This window comes from Sinocyclocheilus anshuiensis, unplaced genomic scaffold (assembly GCF_001515605.1).
Source record: "Sinocyclocheilus anshuiensis isolate Anshui unplaced genomic scaffold, SAMN03320099.WGS_v1.1 scaffold300, whole genome shotgun sequence".
In the NCBI taxonomy this organism is placed as follows: Eukaryota; Metazoa; Chordata; class Actinopteri; order Cypriniformes; family Cyprinidae; genus Sinocyclocheilus; species Sinocyclocheilus anshuiensis.
Window position 1 is genome coordinate 3143636 of NW_015557379.1, and position 15068 is coordinate 3158703.

At 36.3% G+C, this 15068-nt stretch overlaps 1 protein-coding gene across 1 annotated transcript in view; it reads right to left on the reverse strand.

Annotated features, from left to right (window-relative positions):
- Positions 1–14605, reverse strand: part of cdh23 (cadherin-related 23) — a 270976-nt gene extending 256371 nt beyond the window's left edge. The window contains exon 1 of the mRNA XM_016474656.1: positions 14532–14605. The gene's annotated coding sequence lies outside the window, so the exon portion shown is untranslated. The remainder of the gene's footprint in view (positions 1–14531) is intronic.
- Positions 14606–15068: the final 463 nt, after the last annotated feature.

The window sequence follows — 15068 nt, forward strand, 5'->3', positions numbered from 1 at the left end:
AATATGCGTTGTAGTCCAAACGAGTCGTTCGTTGTAGTTTTTGAAAAGTGATTTCTGTTAAATAAAAGATCTCCTTTTTAAGTGGACTTTGAACTTTGTAACTTTGCAGGTCTTTTTTATGCTCAAACAGCAACATTACAGACTAACTAAAGTTGAAAAAGTGAAAAAGCATAATAGGACCCCACACCATTTTTCAAGTTTTAAGTCTACATTTACACTAGTGCATTTTTGTTTTAAAGGGGTCATATGACGTTGCTAAAAAGAACATTATGTTAGCAAATTCTTTAACTATAAAAAATGTACTTACAATCTGTGAGTCAGAAGTTCCAGACTGTTCTTGCAAAGTTGGAACTGCCCCACTTTATAGAACATTGTAACACTCCAAAGAGAAAGGAAAATTTTAAATCGCATCATATGACCCCTTTAAAATGCATAACTTTTGCTATGGTTATGCCTGTCGTTTACACTACTCCGGCGTTTTCGAGGAGACTTTTGAAAACACTGCAGACCCCGTTTATTTTGAAAACTCTGGGGTTGTGTCTCAATGTAAATGAACTAAAACAGAGACTTTTGAATACGATGGCGTGGCTGCCCACATTCACTCTGCATATCCTTGATGACCGTGTAAACAATAACACCATGCTCATTGTTGTTCCCATAGATATGTATAGGTAGATTCCCCATTTGACCGCTCCAAGCACATAGATGCGTTCGCCATCTAAATAATAGGACACCTACCTATACATATATCTATGGTTGTACCTGCATGAATGGTCATGGTTTTCGGTTGTGTAGTGTGGACGGAGATCGTTTCTGAAACTCAGTGTAGACATGGATCGTTTTCCTTTTAAAACATTGTTTTAAAAATGAAAACGCACTAGTGTAAACAGGGCCTAAGTCCACCCACATTACTCTACTCTCTTGTCTGATTTGTCTGTCGGACAAATGGCGGATTTGGAGTTATGTTTGGTCAAATTGCCTGTCAATCAATCTCCCTGCGAAGGTTCAATTCTACTTTTTTACATTTAAATTTGAATTGCAATTCTAAATCAACACTGTCTGTCTATCTGTCTGTCTCTCTATCTTCCAAAGAAGTGTTTGTAAAAGCTCAGTCTTTACATGAACGGTTTGAGTCCAAAATAAAAATAATAAAAAAAAGTTTTAAAAAGTGTTTGTTCTCAGCTAAGCAAATTACAGTCAGACTGGAAAAGCACACGTCTTCTGTTTGCCCCTGTAGACTCGGTAGCAGGGCACACGCTCAACAAAAATACATGAACATTGCAACAAAATGAAATGAGCAAGCTGCATATTATAATGTTTTGGTTAGCATGGCAATCCCTGGTGTGGAATTTGAGCAACAACCTTGGCAGTGAATTGCATTTTGAGAGAAACAGAAGAGACACAAAAATAGAGGAAGAGAAAGAGAGAGCGAGGGAAGGAGAAATAGTCGCATTTGTTTTCATTTGGCGCCTTGCAGTTTCCTAGGTGATATAATAAAAGAGTTCCCTGGTGTCATACAGCAGCACAAACCTTCTCTCGGTCCGTCGTGTAGCTAAACATTCTGCCACTGGAAAAGTGCTGTCACATGGGCCCAACACACCTGCTTCTGCTACAGGGAAATCCACACATTCAACATATAATGCTATGCGTATGCTATTTTCTGAATAGACATACGGTTTTGCAAAAATATCAAGTAACTGATGAATGTTTAATGAATGCAATACATCTTAAACATACTGTAATATTCAATAAAAAACAGGCGAGGAGGATGCATATGGTAGCACTGCTATAGACAACAATATGTTTGTAACTAAATACTATAGCTGATCTGAATGCTTAAAATAAAAACATACTAAATTACTATATTCTTCTCTGTAATTTTTTTAAAGGCATTATGTTATCATCTTATTTGTGCATGTAAAAAATTCAGGACATCTAGAAAATATTCAGAGCTATATTATTTTCAGACCAGGAGAAACACAGTGCAGAAATAGTATGAATATATGTTAGTGTGCTATTTCAAACAGGCCAGGAAAAAAGGAGTTAGAAGTGTGAATCAAAGAAAGTTTACACTGACCTGGAGCTAACTCATGGTGGGACTTCACTCTTTAAACACCCACCGTCATTAATAACATATACAGTATGAATGCTTACGCCAGTTACATCATCACAATATGTACTATACATTAAAAACTCTCTCTGACCTCTTACAAACAAACCTTCTATCCTACAAACCCTGACCTTTATGAATGAAAAAAGTGATGCAGACACTAAGAAGACCCTAATCATACTGTTCCAATATGAGACAAAAAGATTAGAGAAACCTTACAAAACCAACAACCTCAAGGCCAAAAATAGTACACTGATTCTCTGCTTTTTTGTTGTAAAACCACTCATGTCTGGCGAAGGAAATTGAAAAAAGGAATGTAATTCATTTTCAAGATGCTTTCAAGCAGTAAATTGGTTGATTACAGTTTGAGAGCCCTGTTTTTAAAGTATCAAGCAAAAATTGAAAAGAACTACCAATCAATAAAAAGGTTACTTGCCCACAGGGATGGCGTGTATAATCCAGCTCAGCAAGAATGATTGTATTATTATTCAAACTTAATTTTACTAATGAGAAACCCACTGGGCCCTGGGGTCCATAGTTCACAGACTGTGGCACTCTTGACGGAGCAACTCCCTCATCTTAAACTAAACTGCTCTAACACAGAGAAGAGTCAGACACTTTGATACTTATTTTATATATTGTATACAACACCCGCTGTCTTTCTTCGTTTACTCACCACAAACCCTTATAAGCACTAAAGGAGCGCAGCTTGTGTGATTTCTTTGATGTTAAAACACTTTCTCCTATCTAAGCTTAATATGCAGAGACAACTATAAGATTCGGCAATCTAGTTGTCACACTGCCAAGTAGTTGTGATGCTGTGCACATCGTGCTGCAGGTACTGTGACATGAAACACAACTTACACTTCAGTAAACAAACAGAGCAAATGAGCCCAAATGTGCTGATGGAATTATGAGAGTTTGCCGCATCAGCCCTGTAATGTCATGTGAGTGTCATCGGTGTACGTTTGACGCTGATCTCAATGGACTCAAAATGGGTTGCATGCCACTGGAGTTATGCATGCCAGGGGAGGTTCACTAAGAATTCATTGTTACTTCTGATAGTGTAGTTTATTTGCATGTGCTTCCAGTTGTTTTAGTGGCCAATTCCAAATGAATTATGCAAATCAGATAATGGGGCAAACACTGCCACAAATCTGGGGCTGTTTGTGCAATCTGAACATAATTTGCACGGGTCAATTGACTTTTTCCCCCACAGTGTCAGTATTTTGTTGTTACCTTTCTCACACCACACACACAATCGATCTGGCTACAATTACTGCTGCCATAAAATACACTCAAACATCCTTTTTTAATGCCTACTTTTCAATAGAACCAAGTTAAGTATGTTTATGTTTGGGAACATGGCACATTCTATGAGCATCAATAAGAAGCATTTATGATAAAAAAGATGCAGTTTTTTTTTTTTTTTTGCATTTATGTATGGTGCAACTGTTAAGTAAATTCGCCTGTGCATTTTAGAATATCGCTTACAGTGGAAATCTTAATTCTTGACTTTGCGTGGTTTTAAAAGGCTTAAATATTACATACAACACTGCTCAAAAGTTTGGGGTAGTGAGATTTTTTTATGTTTTTAAAAGAAGTCTCAATTTAATAAAAAAAATACAGAAAAAGCATTAATAATGTGAAATATTATTTCAATTCAAAATGACTGTTTTCTCATTTTAATATATATCAAAATGCAATTTATTCCTGTGAATTCCTGTGTTTTTATTCCTAAATGAACCTCAAAAAGGATGATTCAGACAAATTTATAGCTTGAATAATAAACAGGATTTTACTTAAATATTAATGTAAGTGCTTTAACAACAACACAAGCTTACATTTTAACTTTTAAAAATGCCAGAACTCCAAAAGCAACCACTAACATCTTTATTAACTTGCTTTAGCATTGCACTATAACACAAAACATGTCGACTTGAGAGTGACATTCATTAGAAATTCAAGTCGTGCCGTGCAACACCCATAACAATCAAAAAGTGAGTGCATGAATTATTACGACCTGTATCTATGCAGGATATTTGACTTTCCACAACACCATTTGGATTATTGGCACATAATTAGGAGTTTAATCGGTCATTATTCACAATTAAATGTACAATAAAAACCTTGATAACCCAACAAAGCCATCTGCTGACTGTAATACAACCACTACATCAATTAACACAGTAAACAACACTATCAAGTGGGTTACAAATTTTGATGAAAATGGTTGGTGGCTATTTGTGGTAAATGTATAGGATGTAGGAGTTCTTTGAAAGCTGGTAGAGTGGGTGAAATAAAACATATCCAGCGTATCTGTTCTTTACAACGGATTCCAGTGAGATTATGTGTGACAGGATTTAACCTCACAGAGTACAACACTTCAATTTGTTCTCCTCTGCCCCATCACTAAGATCATTGTGAGCTTTTCAGAGTCGCTGGTTCCATGTAAGTGACCAACCTCTCACGATCTTATTATCCTGCTGTCTGCACAGGCTAATTATTTTGTGCATTCTTTTCCCACAATATAATGGGATATTTCTTCTCATTCACTTCTAATGATCAGTAGCAGAGGGTTGAATTAAGTAGCTGCAGCCGCAGGCAGTGCGCTGTAGGTAATTCAGTACAGCTCGACTTCAAATGTGATATTGCTTTTATACAACAGTTCTATAAACAAGAAGTTAATATCGAGTAACTTACGTTTTAGAAACAATATGCCGTCCACCCAGGTGAAAATCAGTCTATCTTCAAAAATATATGCTATATTAACATGCACTTTTGTAATGCCATTAAGCCAGAACTGTGATTAAGTTAGAGGTCATGCGAAATGCTGTTATTATGTTAATGTAATTGTGCTCATAATTAACAATAGCAGTAAAATTATGTGGAGTACTGCGGGTTTAACCGTACAATATGGTCATGTATACGCTCACACTTCTTTAACTTTCAGTTTGCATGTGCTAGTGTGTAGACGGATGACATGACACTCATTTGAAAATATGGCTTTACAAACTCTTTTGCTTAAATAACTTCTGAATTTCTGATTTCTGAAGGATCATGTGACACTGAAGACTGGAATTGATGCTGAAAATTCAGCTTTGCATCACAGAAATAAATTCCATTCGAAAATACATTCAAATAGAAAAGTAATTTTGAATTGTAATAATATTTCAAAATATTACTGTTTTTACTGTATTTTGGTCAAATAGATGCAGCCTTGATGAGAGAGAAGAGACTGAAAGAAGAGACTTCTTTCAACATCTTCCCGACCCCAAACTTTCAAATGGCAGTGCATATAATATTTATGACAAAAATGAGAGAGGCTGCGGGAACCAGCAAGCATTTTACACTTTAAACAGGCAAACAAAAACTGTAACAGCAAAAAGACCTGTTGCGTTTGCAACTAAACATTTTCTATTGCAAGTTATGGTACCAAATGTTATTAAAACGATCACATTTCTTAGCGAATAATCAAAATGATAGCAAGTAGCATGTAAACGGGATTGAAGATTGTATATCAATGGAATTTATATGACAAACTTTATAAGGCAAACCTCTTGAATCCTGCTAACATGCATTGTTTCACTCACAGTATTCACTAGGAATTGTGTTTTTATGCTTTAAAATAGGCAGGCTTCAAGGCACACCAGTCTGTCGGTTCCGTTGTAGCCTATCTACTTAATTTTGTAGAAGCAACCCTTCCAACGTCTTTAGGAAACAAAAGTTTATGGACATCGTGTGGAGGTCAGAAACACTTGTGTTCCAGCATGCTTTTAAACCTGATCATGAGCGCTACACCTCCCTCATCTGCAGCACATGCACACCTGGAAGAAATGCCATTAAAGTGTATACATGCGATTAAACTCCACTTATTTGACTGTGATTATGGTTTCTGTAATTATGAGCATAATCACATTAACATAATCACAGTATTCAGTGTACATGAGCTCCAACTTAATCTCATTATATATAAACACAGTCAGTAAGTGTGTGAATGCATGTGTGCTGCATTTAGGTGTTCGATTAAACAGGCAAACTGCCAGCTTGCAATACAGCAGAAGCAGCAGGAGACACACACCTTTCTCACCTGCAGCCTTGAAACAAAGTCTGAGACACTGGGATCTCGGTGCTGAGCATGGCTGCGTGTGTGTGTTAGCATCTGCTTGTTGTGCTTTTCACATTTATGAGGGTGAATAATGTGTTTGTGTATGTGTGTGTATGTTTGGCGACCTGTAGAGACGGTAATTACTGCGACAGGATGGGGCCCCAGCGAGACGGCGTGCTGCAGTTCATCCTGTCACTATCGCTCAAGCAAGTCTTCTCCTCTAGCCACAACCGTGTGAGGTCTCTCCTCCGCTATCTATGCGCTCTCCTTTTCTTTTTTTGTTCTTACATCTTTTGTTTTTTTTGTTATTTCTTTCTCTAACTGTAGAACTAAATGAATTAGTCTCCTGTAGAGCGAGAGAGTGGAGCAGGCTAGCGTGTGCGTCTCAGGCTGAAAGCGAGCTGAAATCCACCACTGATACACTAAGTGTGAGTGGCATCACTTCACAGCAATCCACCTTCGAAAAATACCAGGAAAATCTGACAGGAACTTCACAGCCACTTTAAATTTGAAGTTTAAAGCTTTTTAACAAGTTTGACTCATCAACATTCCTTTTGTTTGGCTTTTTATGTCAAATGTATTTCAGTGACTTTCACAGACATTCTGTAATCAGACATATTTACAAATGAAACAAGATATTTAACGAGAAAAGGGACTTCTAGTGTGGTACTTGACTTGATTGTCAATTTAGATTTCATGTTGTTTTCAAATGTGATTGCCTGTTAGCCTTTTGTAATACATTTTCTGTTTTTTTTTTTTACAAACTAAGGGACACTGACATTTTATTTTTTGTGGCAAACAACACCATTAAACAGATGTTTTTCATAGCGCTTGCATTCTAAGTGCAAAAGTTTTTTACCACATCTGCAAAAAATAACGGAATGTACAACCGAACATTACATATTACCATTCTTTTATTAAGAAGTTAATATTTTTTAAGATATTTGTTACAAATAGGGTTGCAAAGGGGTGGAAAATTTCTGGTAAATTTCCGGAAAACCTTCCAAAAATCCCTGGAATATACCAAAAATCCTGGAAAGTTTCCAAAATTTCTGGAATATTTCCGAAATTTACTGGAAATGTTCCACCTTTTTGCAACCCTAGTTACAAAAGATTTCTATTTCAAATAAATTATGTTCTTTTGAACTTTCTATTCATTAAAGATCCTAAATAAAGTCCACAAAAATATTAAGCAACACAATTGTTTTCAACATTGATAATAATAAGAAATGTTTCTTGAGCAGCAAATCAGCATATTAGAATGATTTCTGAAGGATCATGTGACACTGAAGACGGGAGTATTGATGCTGAAAATTCAGCTTTGCATCACAGGAATAAATTACATTTTACAATATAGTCAAATGGAAAATTATTTTAAATTTTAATCATATTTCAAAATACTATTGTTTTACTGTATTTATGACCAAATAAATGCAGCCTTACACACCATGCAATAAAAAATCTCAATATAACTGTGTTTCTGTCATGACAACTCTCGGAGTGATTTGCATGGTAATATACATTTCAATGTTAATGTATTTGGTCTTGGCGGAATAGATCTGCTACACTGCTGCTGCTGTAGAGCAAGTACCGAGACTTGCTACTGCCAATACATCCACAACATGCTGCTGTGAGCATGTAAGAAATATTGCCGCTGCACATATAACATGAATAACCCCCAAAGCATACATGATCACCCCGTAGCAGATCTATTCAGGTGGAGCTGGGGAAGGTGGAGGGCTTCTGAAGTGCACTGCTACTGCTACAGCAAACACTGCCAAATATTTAAATGTTGAGCAGCGAGCTCATTGGCTACCGATACAGGAGAGAACCAATCAGCTGTGCCATGTGATAATGATGTCATTATGTCATATTGAGTTAGATCTATTGGACTGCGCCATCTAGTGTTTCATGCCAGAACTTTGTAATATATAGAAACATAAATTAATATAAATGTCCACTGAATATTGAGCAAGGTGAATCATTCACACTGCCTACATCAGTAAGATTCAGATTACCGATCTTACAATTTAATTTTAAAATGTTCATTTTAATAATATTCCAATAAAAGTCTTTGGAATATTAATAAAAGTGGTACCCACAATTAAAAAATAAATAAAAAACAGCATGCTCAGAAACATAATGGTTTCATGTGTAAAAAAACTGACTTGTGCATGATACACGAAAGTCTTGTGCAGCAGATCAAACATACTCACAGAAGAAAGAGAAATCTGAAATTTGTGGGGTCAACATTGAATTTTGAGTATTAAATGGTTTGTGCAAGATAATATGTTCAACATGTTTCACTGCTATGTGCCGACTTTGACTTTATGTGCAGGCGAGACAAGCTCACTGCGCCGACAAAATGCTTAAATCAATAACCTGTCAGAGGAGAGGAGAGCTGGAGAAGGACTGATATTCTCTCTCTTGCTCCCTCTGCCTCTATCTTTTCCTTTCTGCCTCATCCCTCTCTCCACAGAGAGTTTGTTATAGGTTTCCTCTATTATTGCATTGCAAAACAAACTGTCAGAATTCTCAGAAAGATAGAGAGAGTCAGAGAGATAGAGAAAGAGAGGGCAGCTGTTGTATTGTGGAGAGGTCCACCTCTACAATAAACTCATTAGACGGGGAAACTTGTAGCTATCTGACAGCACACAGGTAAAACAATGCAAAGATGTAGAATAAAACACATCTTTTCTTTCAGCAACCAATGCTCTTTTTATTCAAATTTAAATATGTAAGTGAAGTATATAGTTTCTGAGCCACTAGCAAATTAAAATAAATTGCAAAGCAAAATTACTGTTTTCAAACTGGTTTTCAGGTTTGATTCTTCTACTTCTTATTGTATCCAAAACAATCCAGGCTCATTGGAAATACAAGACTCTGACTTAATTTCTGTAAAAATGCGAGAGAAAAAAAAACGTACATACAGTTCACTGCAGTTTCCAGGTGGTACACCAAGAGGCAGTTCTTATTCACACAAATAATTATTACTGTAGGCAGTGTTACATACTTCCAATGAGACTGGGTTGGTCAAACAGCAGAAATAAAGCAATAATTAAAAAACAGTGTTGCATATTGGTTATTGGACTCCTCAAAAATTTGCCTAAATAATATATGTGTGTATATATATATATATATATATATAAAAACTAACTATAAAATAATTAAACATCATGTTGTATTGCCTTTGATTTAAATAAAAAAAGTAATTACTACAGTAACAAATTTAATGAGAATCACCAATGAGAATGAGAACACAAAATGGAAAATAAAATGTGCTTACAGGAAAATGTCATGGAAAATAAAGTCATGAAAATCATCTTAATGGTCTATAAAATGTTTGATTTTATTATGCAAAACATATATTTTATTTTGAGGTGACATGTCACACAAGCATGCTTTGTTGTCTCCTTATCTTTTCCTTTTTCTTCATTAGAGGAATATAAACAGTGATATATATGATTAAAAGGCCTAAAAATAGATTTTTCTGTTATTTGTGTACACACACACACACACACACACACACACACAGACAAACGTTCCCAAGGCTGCATTCTGTACATAAATACCAACAACAAGGATTTGTCACGCTGTAAAGCTAACACTGAATGGGGTATTATGACCGGCCTCCGTCAGATTATTTATGAGTGGGGCTGTAATTGAACACTGCAAATCCTACAGCTTTGAGTTATGGATGAACAGGAGAGGGCGTTCGCAAGTGTTCTCCATATGCTCCTCTCTCTCTCTCGCTCTTCACAAACTTTACAGATTCATACCAGCTTATTTACATACACAGGGAATTCCAGAGTTACGGATGTGAAATCTGTAGCCAAAATGGGAAATTTAACATCTCAGAGAAAAGATTAATTGCCATTATACAATACTGAAGATAAATTACGTAACGCATGTTTTGGTGTGAATGGTCATCTCTCTTTGGCAAGTGCTGGGCCGAATGACCTGAGGCTTTGGAGGCCCCCTGACAGATTATGCTGCTTTATGGAAGGGCACTGGCCTGGTCCATAATCCAGTCCTGATTGATTCATATGTATTTTCCTAAATCCCAGTAGAAAGTCTTCATAGTTTTGTTCTGTTAGAAGAACTTGTACAATGAATGTGAAAAATGTGAAAAAAAATCACTTTTTGGAAGTTAACACACTTCGTAGGAACCTCGTGAGAGCTGTCTCTCCCAATTTTTTGACACTACCATTCAAACGTTTGGGATCAGTAAAAAATTTTTTAAGAAACTGATATTTTATTCAGCCAGGATGTATTAAATTGATCAGTAGTGACAGTAAAGACACTTACATTGTTACAAAAGATTTCTATTTTAAATTAATGCTGTTTTTTTAACTTACTCATCAAGAAATATTATGCAGCACAACTGTTTTCATAAAATATATAAAAATAGAAAACAGGTTTTTAAAATCATATATATATATATATATATATATATATATATATCTTTGTTTTTTTTATAAATCCTGCCTTGGTGAGCATACAAGTCTTTTTCAGAAACATTTTTAAAAAATCTTACCAACACCCAAATATTTGAACGGTAGTGTGCATGGCTATAGGAAACAATTAAAATGCTTTGAAACTACCAAACTTACTGAGACATCATATGATATCCATTAAGCATGCACAATTGATCGAATTAACTGAAATCGCTTTATGGCCTTGAGGTTGCAATTTAAAACATAGTTTGCATTCAACAATTCTGTCAAAGTGAAGGAGTGACGCTCATTCCATTTTGCTGTAATGAACTACACAAACTCTAAAGCACTTCTGGGGCTCACACTAAGCAGGAGCAGTATGAGATGTTAAATGTTTATCATATCACAGTTCAAACTGCATTCACAGTGTGTGCCAGACATTTGCATGAATTTGCCTCTGTTGAATACATTTATATATATAGTCTTTAGTCTATATATTTAAGTGAAATGGATATATTCCTGAATATCGCTATGCTCAATGAGACTTAAAGGTCTGTTTTCATGGCTGTGACCCATCATGTTTCGTTCATCCAAAAATGAAATTGTTGTCATCATATAGGCCTACTCATTACATTCTTTTATCCATGAAACACAATGGGGAAAATCTTAAAGAATGCCTAGTGAATGAGAACTGGATGGTTCAAAAACACAAAAGAAACCTAGAATTATCATTAAACTAGTCCTTGTGTACAAACAGACCACATGTTGTTGTTCACTGGTCTTCTGTCCAATGAGCTGTTGGATCACTGAACACCGAATCAAACTTAAAGTGAGATGAACTTAAGAACTAGATTAGTATGATTCGTATGAATCATTCAGATGGGTTTTGTGAACTGAATCAACTGATTTACTGAAAATATCAATTCAAAAGAACAACTCATTCATGTGACTTTACGATTTTAAATATCAAACTAATATTGCTTATAAAGCACCTTCCATCCACAAATCAGAATTAAACTAAACTATTAATAATAGTTTAATATAAATATTAGTTTAATAGTTTTGCAAACTGAAAAAAAAAATCTTATTCAATAAAACAATTCATTCAAAAATCACTACATCTCTTATGAACACACAACATGCATTTTGGAGCTTAACAGCCCCTGTCCTTATTCACAATTATACTGAAAAAGTGCACAAAATATCATTCATAAATTCACTTTTTTGTGTTGCACAGAACTGGTTTGAAGCAAATAATGACAATTTTTTTTATTGCTAGCTGAACTAAACCTTTAAGCTTTCAGCTCTAACCCGCTCTGAAGTCTGTTACCGTCATAAAGCACACGTGCAGCCATTCGTTTACCCTTTCTGACCGAATAAACAGCTTGTTCTTAAGAGCATCATGTCACATTCACATCTGTGCTCAATTAAAATCTCAGTCACTCATAATGGTGAGAGGCGTTTAGCTCCAAAAACAGAATCCGGAGATCAGTGAGGTCAAAAATATCAAGAAGGAAGCAGTCTAAGACTATAGTGTATTACTGCTATATGACTCTGCAGTATATACTGTGCACATTTATCAGTCTATCCCTACTGTGCAGAAAGCATTACACAACTATCCCATTCTGAATACAGACAATATGCATTTGGATCGATGGGAGGGTCCTGTCCAAAATCCACTCTCCTCTCCTTCTGCACCCCTCATCTCTTTTATTCTGTCCCTCTGACCTCTCTGCGTTCTGCCTGACTGACCCTCCTGATTTAATGACCACGCACAGACGGGACACTCAGATAGAACGGGTGAGAAAGAGAGCAAGAGAGCGAATGGGAGCCAAAAGCTAAAACAAGCGGAGTGGAATTCATTGCTGCTTACAGATCAGAATTCTCCCATTTTATCCCTCAGATTCATCTTTTATTTTCATCATCTGTTCGTCCTCTCTCCTGTAGCTTTAGTGTCACTGTATCTGCAATTCATTCCTCTCTCCTTCTCCGATACAGCCATTCATTTCAGCCTGCCACTCAAAATACCTGTCCCATCCTCAGCCTTCATTTCAAATTATCATTCCTCTCTCCCTCTCTCTTCCTCTGTGCTCGTTTTCAGAGTGGATTTGAAAGGAGTGACAGACATGCCGAGTGAGAAAGCGTGGCAGAGGAGCCAGCAGATTCTATATCAAACAGAAACACTTGTGCGTGCACACAAACACACCTCCGCCGAGCATTCATCATTTTTTGTTATTTCAACAAAGCTAATGTAACCAAAGTCCTGATGATGTCACTCTGATGTATAAACTGACATTCAGTCCTCACAAACTCATCAAGTATTCAGAGCAGCCCTTCGTAACACTTCTTCAACCCAGATCATTTTCACATGGTTTTATAACCATAAAATATAAAAATGACAATGGCTGTGTTCCAAAACTTAGTGAGCTGTCTTGCTGGCTGCCTACATCTGCCTTGTACGCATCTGAACTGGAATTGAACATGAACTCATGAGAGACTGATCTGATGCAACCAGCCATACAAATAGCACTTCTCACATGCTCAAAATTGAGTTCATTTGATTTCAGAATTGAGTTTGGAGTTAGCAAATTGCAAAGCTAGTGACACAATATTTTCATAACCATAAAAATATTACACACAAAAAAAGTCCATTTTGTATTTTGAATTTCTTAACAGATATAACAAAAGTTAGATTAAGATTAGATTTTTTTTTGCATGTATACAGTTTATGTGTAAATTCTTATATAATTGTGTGATGTTTTATAATTGTATTTATAATATAATAAATATAAAATGTATATATACATATATATACTATATTTGTATAATTAATAATAATAATATGCCATCCTATGCTGCCCTAAAAAGCCCATAATAAAGAATCTTATCAAACTTTTGGAAGAGCTCACATCTTGAGCTATGCTGAAAAAAATTCAGCTCACAAGTTTTGGAACAGAGCTCGAGCCTTCTGTATTAAAGTTGTTCCAATGTTCCCAAACTGATCAACAGATGAGAGACAAGTCCTAAAACTGGAGAACTGGAGAACTTTCTTTGTAATCAATAAGTTCAGTGAGTTCACCAGAACTTGGGGCCAAATGGACCAAAAGGTGAACAAGCTCAAATGTACAGAGGCAGAGCTTTCAATCAATCTTAGTTTTAGCTCAAAGCAACTTATAAGTCTGTATGTCAATTAAGGTAAAAGATGACAACTATAGCCACTTCAGAGCATGAAGGCCAAACAAATAAGCAAACTGGAGTGGATCCCTCTGGGGCACTTATGCATGCACAGGTGATCAGATCTGCTTTCCAGCTGGAAGTGCACTAGCATGCTGATAACATGCATCACCAATTACCTCCTGCCATCACATAACATTATAAACTCTTAATGTCACTAATGGCAAGCCAGCCATTCCTCTTTCATCAGTGTCACCATCAGTCATAATAACGCATTAAATGTGGTTATCAGCTGACACGTTGTTTTATTTGGTTCTTCAATAAGTTTCCGGGAGTGAAACCCCTCACGCGCTTCATGGCAACCCGCTAGTTGACGCTCATGAGCTCGCATGACACATGAATAAATAAAGACGCGCAGCAGGCGCGCACAGCGCTACCCGATACGCGCGACACTCGCGCAAAACTAAAAACATTCAAAGGTTAAAAAATACACTAACCATCAAAAGCTAATAAAACATTGCAACATTTCAGACACAGGAAACACAAACTGAACTGCCAACTAAAAGCGTGTAGCCTATTTAGATTAGTTGCATCACTGTGTACTTTTCTGCCATGTCTAGGTGATACTGAAGTAACGTTATCAATAAAAGTAGAGGCTGTATAGACTTGCCAGCAGTTTTTCGGAGTAAGTCAGAGATCTTACCTGCTGCCTCCTCCTGATCAGTCCGGCCCGAGCGTTCTTGACAACCGACCGACACCGACCAACCGAGCGACCGCTGATCTGCTGCTGAGAATGCTGGTGCTGGTGCTCCGCGCTCAGCATCTCTCTCTCTCTCTCTCTCTCTCTCTCTCGCTCGCATCATAATGTTGCGGTTTCAAGTTTAAAACAAGTTGAATGCTGCATGATTGAGCAGCATTATCGGGTGTCATTTATTATCTACAAATGCATCTCGCTGCATTTACACAGTATGCATGGGAAACGACCATTAGCATATACTAGAATTTTTTTCTTTTTAAATTAAATTGCAATAATATAATCCGATGGTGCTTTGTGATAAAAGCGAAAACCAATTATTTAAACTAGTGCTGTCAAACGATTAATCGCTATTAATCGCGTCCAAAATAAAGGTTTTTGTTTACATAATAGGCTATGTATGTGCACTGTGTTTATTTACTTTTACTTTTACTTTTAGTCATTTAGCAGACGCTTTTATCCAAAGCGACTTACAAATAAGAAAAA